Consider the following 6,688-nt stretch of genomic DNA (forward strand, 5'->3'; position numbering starts at 1 on the left):
AGGTAGAAACAGTTTTGAAAAGGGGAGGGACCGAAAACATCAATTTTTTTTCAATTAAAATTCCTAGGCAAACAAAGCTTTTAATGGGAAATACAAAAATGTTAATTTTTTGCAAAATTCTGCCTTTGTCAAAAATATATATTCACCAAGAAGGCTAGGTTTTCGCTATCGTTTGTGGTTATGCATGTGTGTGTATGTCTGTAAAGAATCTGTATGTATGTAAATAAGTATGTATTTAGGTATGTGTGTATGCATGTCTATAGGTATCTGAACAAATTGTATTGATTAGTATGTGCGCAGGTCTTGAAATGATTAGATTTTGGCGCTCGCATGGCTTGTGAGGGGTCAGACGTTCCTTACAAATGATGGAGTGAATTTCAAAGAACCAACACTTTATCGATGCATTGGTCTTTATGTACATGTTTCGGGGGTCGTGTGGCATAACTGCATGGTATTTAGTACTCTCCAAGCAGAGGTTAGGCTCCGGCTGTTTTTTTAGTCGTTTCTATCGGGCTTTCTATTTTGTCATTTTTCTTGAAGTACGCCAGCCAAACACAGCAAGACATTAAAAAAAGAAAGCCCGATAAAAACGACTAAAAAAAAATTAAAAAACGGCCGGAGCCTAATCTCTGCTTGGAAAGTAGGTATTTAGCCGCCCAGAACCCAGAGGTTCCAATCCAGTCATGCTACTGGTCTTGGGAAAGGCACTTAACACAACTTTTCTCAATCCCCCAGGTGTAAAAAAATGGGTGTCTGACTTTAGTAGGGGAGGTAAAAGGTGGTAGACAGAGAAGGTTGGGCACCGTCTTCAAATACTTTGCTCTTGACACAGTGGATAACAACCCCACGGCCTCAAAAGACTAGGAAACAACCTACCAACATGTGCCAAATGATGAAGGGAATTTCAAAGAACGAACACTTTATCGATGCATTGGTCTTTATGTACATGTTTCGGTGGTCGTTTGGGTGGCATAACTGCATGGTATTTAGCCGCCCAGAACCCATCCTCCTAACGCCCGGTCCCCAACGGCATTAGCCTATGGGGCCCTGCTATCTCATGCCCTATCAGTGGTTATTATGATTGTCGCCACAAACAAGCTGTCAACCAATCAGAGAATAGGCTTTTCTTGGGCTTTTTGTTGTCGCAAGCTGTCTCGCAAAGGCCGCTGGGAAGCTATCAACCAATCATGTTACGTCTTACATAGCACCATCCTCCTACGCCCGATCCCCTACGGCTGACTGCCCATATAAGGGCAAGCTAATTAATATCTATAAGTAGGGCGGTCCCTAACTGGTCTGAGTGCACAAGATAGCACAGGTAAACACAGTCGAGTTTTGACACGACTGTGGTCCCTCTGCGTAGGAGAATGCCCAGAACCCAGAGGTTCGAATCCAGTCATGCTACTGATCTTGGGAAAGGCACTTCACACAACTTTTCTCACTCCCCCAGGTGTAAAAAAAATGGGTGCCTGACTTAAGTAGGGGAGGTAAAATCTGTATCTGTATCTGTATCTTTATAGCCGGTATAACCGCCCTTCGTCGTAACACACCAGCTTCGCAGGCACGCGGTACGCGGTGCAGCAGCAGCTGGTTATATTACACTGAACGATCCGTCACGCCTAACTTTTGCACATCTATCTGCAAGCGTTCTTTAAAACTATCCAGAGAAGATGCCTCTACTGTGCTTGGTGATAACAAGTTCCACTCTACGATAGGAGTGAGGAAGTTCCACTCTACGATAAAAAGGTGGTAGACAGAGAAGGTTGGGCACCGTCTTCAAATACCTTGCTCTTGACACAGTGGATAACAACCCCACGGCCTCAAAAAGACTAGGGAACAACCTACCAACATGTGCCAACATATACTTATGCATTTTTCTTAAGAATGTAGGAAAATGACGAAGAGCAGGAGACCTGGAGTGAATGACGACATTGGAAAGCTTGTAAACAAATGTTGAGAGGAGACTAATCTCACCTATATACCTCATACATTTTAATTGACGTTGTTGTTCTCACACAGGTATGATTCAAAATGAGTCAATAGTGATAAAAGGAATGTCCCTGTAGCTCAACTGCTTGGAAACAGCCTCGCGGTTGAGCTTGTTGTTCCATCTAGTTGCTAACTGAGAGACCCCGGTTCGAATCCCGTGCAAAGAGCTATGTATGCACCACTTCAACGTTGTGACCGTGGCATCTGCCGATGATACTAAAATCGGAATTTCCGCTGCAGTACCATGACGAGCCGCTTAGGATGCTTAAAACCTGACATTCCAAACACCAAGACAATCCATGCAGGTATTCTAAAGTTATCGAGTGGACACACGCGCGCACACCCTTATGTGCACACCCACTCACACATACATATGCATACACACACACTTATTCTTGGGGAAGGTAGTACTGATAAAGTATGGTGATACTTAATGAACAATACACATGATATTACAATATAACAATAATCATAAAGAATTTTAAAACCACTAACCTGATGCGTGAGACCTGGAGACGTAGAGCGCGTTGGGGTGCAGTTGTCGCACGATCTCTGCCACTCCTGGCTGGCGAACTCCTCTCGCCACTTTTGATCTCTTCTGAACGGGAGGGTCCGGGGCCGGCGGCCGTCCGTTTGGTCCTGTGGTCCCGGGATCGTTGTTTGGCTCTTCTTCAGGGGCTGGGACGTCCCGGAATGGATATATGTAGTCCTGAGGCCAATTTGGCATTTCAGCAACATGGACGGGAGAGTGGTGAGCCAGTTGCGGCTCGTTTGATCCACTGGGGCTGTTTTGGGGGTCGGGGTCGCCGTTGGGCTCTTTTTCAGGGGCTGGGACGTCCCGGAATGGATAGATGTAGTCCCTAGGCCAATTGGCCATCTCAGCAAGACGGACTGGATCGTCCTGGGCTTGGTGTCGCCCGTTTGGTCCTGCGGGACCGAGATCGTTGTTGGGGTTTGGTTGAGGAATCTGGACGGCAGTGTGCGGAGTCTGCTGCGCCATGGCAGTAGGACTTCTCACCGAATGATTTACACTCGGCGTTTCGTCGTTTTCGCAAACGAGATGCAGACGTAATGTAATTGTCTCGTTGTTTCTACCCCACTGCGCGCAATAAACTGTTCAGATTAACATCATTCGCAAGAAGGCGAACATGATTCGTGTAATTAGAACCTTTGAAGCCATATTTTATGTGAGAACAAACATTTTGATTTTGATAGCAATGAGTATTAGAACATAAGCATTTCATCATCCCAGCTCAAAAAGACTAAAGGAACAGAATATGACATTTAAGCTTTTGGTTTTGCTTGCAAGGGCGACTTAGACTCAACAATCCTAAGGAAATGCGGATTATCATGTTGTTTGTCCAGTGGCGAATACAATATCTTCTTCGCTTGTTTGTCCGTTTACTGTTAGTATACAAATCCAATTTTTAAGCAGGAAAACAGTTTTCAGTGAGTATAAACACGACTTAAAAGACCCCGCCTCACACTTTACCGTTCATTGGTAACTTATGATTATCGTGAATCAAACAAAGGCCAAGGCAATTAAGCTGGGATGTTTTGTTGAGAACATTTTTTTTTCAGTCTCCGTCTCAACCAATCGGTGACGTCCCAGAAATTTTTGAGAAAAGAGTTTCAGAAGAGGGGCAACCCGCATATGCATTGTTTTTGGTGGGGAGTCCACAGAGAGACAATACCGTCGAGTATCCCAATAAGTGCCAAATGTTTGCGCAGTCTTTCAGGGAGATGTCCATGATCTTCAAGATCTTTCAGTGATCTCAAGTGGGTTTTTTTCAACGATTTTGTAATTGTATTAAAGGCATTTCGATGATTTCCAAGATTGTCGACTGATCCTACAGGCCTAATCTAAAGACAATAATCTCGAAGGATCTTGCAATGATCTCAATATTGTTGTATATATGACCCCATACCTTCGCCAAGTAACTTTGTCGTTTTACAATGCAAATTATATGCAAATAAGCCTCTTTTAGCATAATTTATATTGATTCATCATCTACTTTTTGGGACCTTACTATGAACTTACATGTACTGTCATTTACCACTAACTGGCACTAAGGAATTTGGAATTATACAATTTTCTCTAATGTCCATGACAGCAGTTGGTTGAATCGAAAAGTTGCCACGTGCAGTACTTCGTCGTTGTATTCGCAAGTGTCTAAAACCTTTCAGCGCGGCAAATTACATGCAAGTATTGAACACTGCTCATCTGACGGGGAGGGGGGCCATGTCTGCAGTCATATCAAACAGGCCGCTGTTGTCTTCGTTAGCAAATGTTTGAATGAAGTATCATTGTTTTTCGTATCTATTCTCTTGCCTGTTATTTCTATTGTATACTACTTGAAATAAAGACTGTTTTAAAATCTGTCTATAGTAATCACAATTGACCATTTCCATCTCCTCATCAGTTTAGACTTTTCCGGATAAAGTCGCATATTATAGAATCAACATAGGCCATGTAAGGACATCCGGTCAATTACGGGTACGATATAAACTATTGACATGAATACCCCGTCAGTATTCACAACTTAGAACAAATCCCCAATATTTATTCGTGCACTTTTTTTTCTTGTGATTCTTCTTTCCGTATTGGACACAGTCAGGACAGGCACAGTGGTTAAGCCCCCTTCATGCCCGTAGCCAGGATTTTGGTTGGGGGGGGGGGTCTTTTTAGTACTTGGGGGACCATCGAGCGCCGCAGGCGCGAGCTGCCTAGGAGGGGTCCGGGGGCATGCTCCCCCGAAAAAAATTGAAATCTTGACCCTCTGAAACGCTATTTCCTGCATTTTGACTGGCAAAATTTGCTGGAAGACTTAGCCAAGTTTAACAGAATTTCTATTAAAGATACACAAGGCTTCGGCGTAAGTCTTTAAGGGCGACTCCCCTGACATATTTTCACCATGTCCGACAGCAAAGATGCGAGGCATTCCGAACCCCCCGAACCCCCCTGGCTACAGGCATGCCCTTTACAAATCAAGAATTTAGCTCGGCCGAGTTGTCAGCGAGCTCTAAATTACTAGGAGGTATGACCCTGATGCCGACGAACAAACTCTGACATTTGTTCGTAGGCATCAGGGTCATGCCTCCTCGTAATTTAGAGCTCGCTCACATGTCGGCCGAGCTAAATTCTTGATTTGTAAAGGGGGCTTAAGGAGTACCGTAAGCTATCGACACGAATTCCCTGTAAATATTGCCCAAAACCCTTTCATCCCGCACCCTTTTTTCATGTCCCTCTTCTTTCCGTAGTTGACACAGCTGAGGCAGTTACAGTGGTCAGTCGAGCTACCGCACCAGTAATAATTGGAGCAGCATGAGTGTTCATGGTCAGGGTCACATTCAGCAGGGTTACCATCATCTGCAGGGTAACGCTGGCCACATCGTGAGTCAGCTCGCCACTTCCTCTTAGGACCTAATGGATGAAATGTTTATTTAGTCAATATTTGCAAAATAAACCAACTTCGCTCGCTCGGTGGTTTCATTCGGTGGTTATAGCAAAGGACCAGGCGTTATGACACCATATATACCTCGGGGCGGGTCATTAACCCTTAATTAACACGTGCTGGGGTTACCTGGCATGTTGGTGGTGCCCGTCGCAGGGTGACCATTGGTGTAGGGACTGCCCACGGTAGGGTGGCTTTTGGTGTAGGGAGTGTCCACGGAAGGATGACCATTTATGTAGGGAGTGTCCGAAGCAGACTGAGCAGGGATGTAGGTGGTGTCCCCTGCAAGACGACCGGGGATGTGGGTAGTGCGACCAGTAGTGTAGGGAGTGTCCATTACAGGGTGACCATGGGTGAAGGTGGTGTTCTCTGGAGGGTGACCATTGGTGTAGGGAGTGCCCAACGCAGGCTGACCAGGTTTGGATGTATCATCTACAGCCTTCATCGTCTGTAAACAGGAGAGATTCTTGCCTTTACAGTACATACGGCGCCAACAATGTCCTTCTAAAATATCATCAACATGCTTTACAAGACACAATGACATACACGTAGGCTACATCCCGAAACGGAATAAAGCCCTACCTTTTGAGCTTCCCAAACATTATTGTTGAAATAAAGCCAGGTACCGAAAATGATCAGTGTGGCCAACACGGCAGTTATTATCACGGCAACGCCAATCCTTCTATAAGTGCACTCTGAAAATACATATGATGGGAACATCAAGGTGTCGGTGAAAATAAAGCACGTATTCGGGCTACATACATTAAAGAGAATAAGTAGTACACAAAGAATATAAATAAATGATGAGGAACTTTATTGCACATTTTGCCCCACTGGGCTCTATCTAAAAGCCATCTTCAATGTAGCACTCCTGCGTCTAGGTCTATACTTGGTTTTGTGGGTACGATTTTGAAGCCAGTCATGTATTAGAAAGAACTGTAACAGTTGTATAATATACTTTATCGAAACTTCAGCCAATTATATTACAGTTTTTAAAGAAACATAATGTCAAATGTTTCTTAACACCCCAAAAAAGAAAAGATATATCTAGGAATAGGTATTCGAAAAGAATGACCTTCATTTGGGGTTTAAACACAAAACAATCAAATAAATTCTTGCTCAAAGGATTCAGGTATTGATCAATCACCTCAACAATTGTAATCAGTAACTAAGAAAATCTAAAGATATAATGCCTTTTAATGTTTTGTTTTGATGAGTTTACATGACAATATATCGAAACCTAA

The sequence above is a fragment of the Branchiostoma floridae genome, chromosome 14 (genome assembly GCF_000003815.2).
Source record: "Branchiostoma floridae strain S238N-H82 chromosome 14, Bfl_VNyyK, whole genome shotgun sequence".
Taxonomy (NCBI): domain Eukaryota; kingdom Metazoa; phylum Chordata; class Leptocardii; order Amphioxiformes; family Branchiostomatidae; genus Branchiostoma; species Branchiostoma floridae.